At 38.5% G+C, this 2,470-nt stretch overlaps 1 pseudogene across 1 annotated transcript; it reads left to right on the top strand.

Moving 5' to 3' along the window:
* Window positions 1-870: 870 nt before the first annotated feature.
* On the top strand, window positions 871-1,570 carry LOC311602017 (annotated as a pseudogene). The gene has a single exon. The product of its transcript is annotated as an uncharacterized misc_RNA (transcript).
* The last annotated feature ends 900 nt before the right edge of the window (window positions 1,571-2,470 follow it).

Raw genomic sequence — 2,470 nt, 5'->3', positions numbered from 1 at the left:
CTGCCTTACAGAAGCTTCTCAGCCTCATGAGGTCCCATTTATTAATTGTTGACCTTAAGGCCTGGGCTGTTGGTGTTCTGTTCAGGAAGTTGTCTCCTGTGCCAATGTGTTCCAGGTTCTTCCCCACTTTTTCTTCTAACTGATTTAGTGTCTCTGGTTTTATGTTGAAGTCTTTGATCAACACTTGCACTTGAGTTTTGTGCATGGTGACAAATATGGGTGTAATTGCATTTTTCTACATGTAGACATCCAGTTAGACCAACACCATTTGTTGAAGATGCTATCCTTTTTTCATTGAATATATTTGGCTTCTTTGTCAAAAATCAAGTAACTATATGTGTGTGGATTCATTTCTTGGTCTTTGATTTGATTCCATTGATCAACCAGCCTATTGCTGTGCCACTACCATGCTATTTTAATTACTATTGCTCCATAGTACAGTTTGAGATCGGTTATGGAGATTCCTCCTGAAGATCTGCTATAATTCTTTAGAAATGACAATTTGAGTATTGCTCTACTTATTACTTTAAGTAATTAATAATGTTGATACTATTACAAAGGTGAAATAGATATCATCCTACATATCATCTTGTAAACTCTAATCTTAGTACTAATTCTAAGCACTGAAATTCATAGTCAACAAATATAAAGCATTGGCAGGTATTATGAAATCGTTGTCCAAGATATCTTACAGCGGCTACTTCTGCCACGCTAGTGGATTGCCAAGCTACTTATATTCTTAAAGTGCATAGAAATCTAATACATATGTAGACCACCTAAATACAACTTTGAGACAGCAGGGACAAGGTGTAGGCACTTAGTGCTCTGTAAATGATAACTCATTCTGTTTTCCTTGTTTTTGTTCCTGGAATGACTCTATACTTCTATCTCATCTTCACATTTCCTGTGGCAAAGAAATGTATCTTCTGACTGAGTGGACTCATTTTCAGCCTATCAGCTTTGGTATTTTAAATAATCCTTGTAAACAGCCACTGCTGGCACCTGTGGAAATTTGACCATAAGATTGTGAAGTTTGTGTTTTTTGGACTCTGGAAAGCTTAAGTATCCTCAGGAGTTTAACATTTCTGGGTCTGTGATCAGGATTCTGGTGCACAACCCTATCAATGCAACATGGACCATTTCACCTGAATTCCTGTATGCACAGACCCTGATAATATTGGCCATTTTGATGAAACCTGCAGTCCTAATTTCCAGTGCAATAGCCATTAAGATCTGCTTCATGAAAGACCCATTTGTTAAGATGCAGATATTTTTGTACAAGATCTTTGCTTTAGTTTTGTTAGTTAGTAGCCTTTGTATATTTGTTTATGTGAGCTGGAACCATGTTATAGACCTTTATGGCAAAACCATACTTGATTTTCCACCCACCTTTCCTGTTAAGAAAGATACTCTTGTAAAGAAACACTACACTGCTGTATACCCAATAGGTGTCCTGACAGCTACCATGTCACTCTATGGTGTTATAAGTTTCCTCTCAGAGATGAGCTCTTTGACACAGAGTGAAGGCCCAGTGTGCTTCCAAGCTGATCTAACGAAAGGCCTGATGTGAGGGTTCTGGCATCGGCCAGAAGATTCTTTAAAGAAATTTCCAATGTGCAGACATTATTAATACAATTATCCACTTATTCCAAATAAAGCATCAACTCTGTTTCTGTTAGTGTGTCACAAGCTTGTATCCTCCTCTACTTGTCAGATGTTTTTCTTTCCTTAAAGGTTTTTGCATCCTAAAGTCTGTCAGCCACAATCATGCATTCAGATACTGCCAACAATCTATGGCAGGCAAAAGTACTGGTGAAATGTAAATAGCATAAATGAAAAGGACTGGCACTAAAGTGAGATGTTTAGAGTTAACTGAAAAAAATGACACAGGAATGTAATCATTTTTACAGGCTAGAAACATTTAAGTCCTGGTATGTTTTGGAAGCTGGACTTCTTACCCTTGTCACTGCTGAGCATGTTGTGAGGTCTCTTTGGGTAGGAAGGCCAGTCTGTGCATTGAGGATGCTGAGTGACTTCTGTAGCCTCTTTCTCCCTGCTTGTGAATATCTCAACTGTCCAGGTATTCCCATTGTGCTCTGATGTGCCAAATGGATCACAATAGGGAACCATGTGGCTGTAGATGGGCATGATTCAGGTGGGTAGATACTCTGTGATGAAAAAGTGTCTAGGCTAGTAACACTGTTCTACTTCCTTGAGTCTCACATGGGAATCAAGTGAAAATATCTTCCACTGAAACCAAGCAATATTTTCTCCAATAAAAGTAGAGATATGGGGTAGGAGGAGGCTCATAACTAGAATTTAGAGGTCTGTAGTTCATATGAGAGATTCCTGAATAATTAGGTCCTCTCTGGGAGTAGCTGGAAAGTAGTATTTCTTTGGTGGGTAGGTCAGCTCTCAGGGGAAGTGACTATAAATTGTATTACACTAAATAGCTGAATTTTCACTTTGG

This window comes from Acomys minous, assembly GCF_964271855.1.
Source record: "Acomys minous genome assembly, chromosome: 7".
NCBI lineage: Eukaryota > Metazoa > Chordata > Mammalia > Rodentia > Muridae > Acomys > Acomys minous.
The sequence above is the reverse complement of the archived record's forward strand: the minus strand, read 5'-3'. Positions and strand labels throughout refer to the sequence as shown.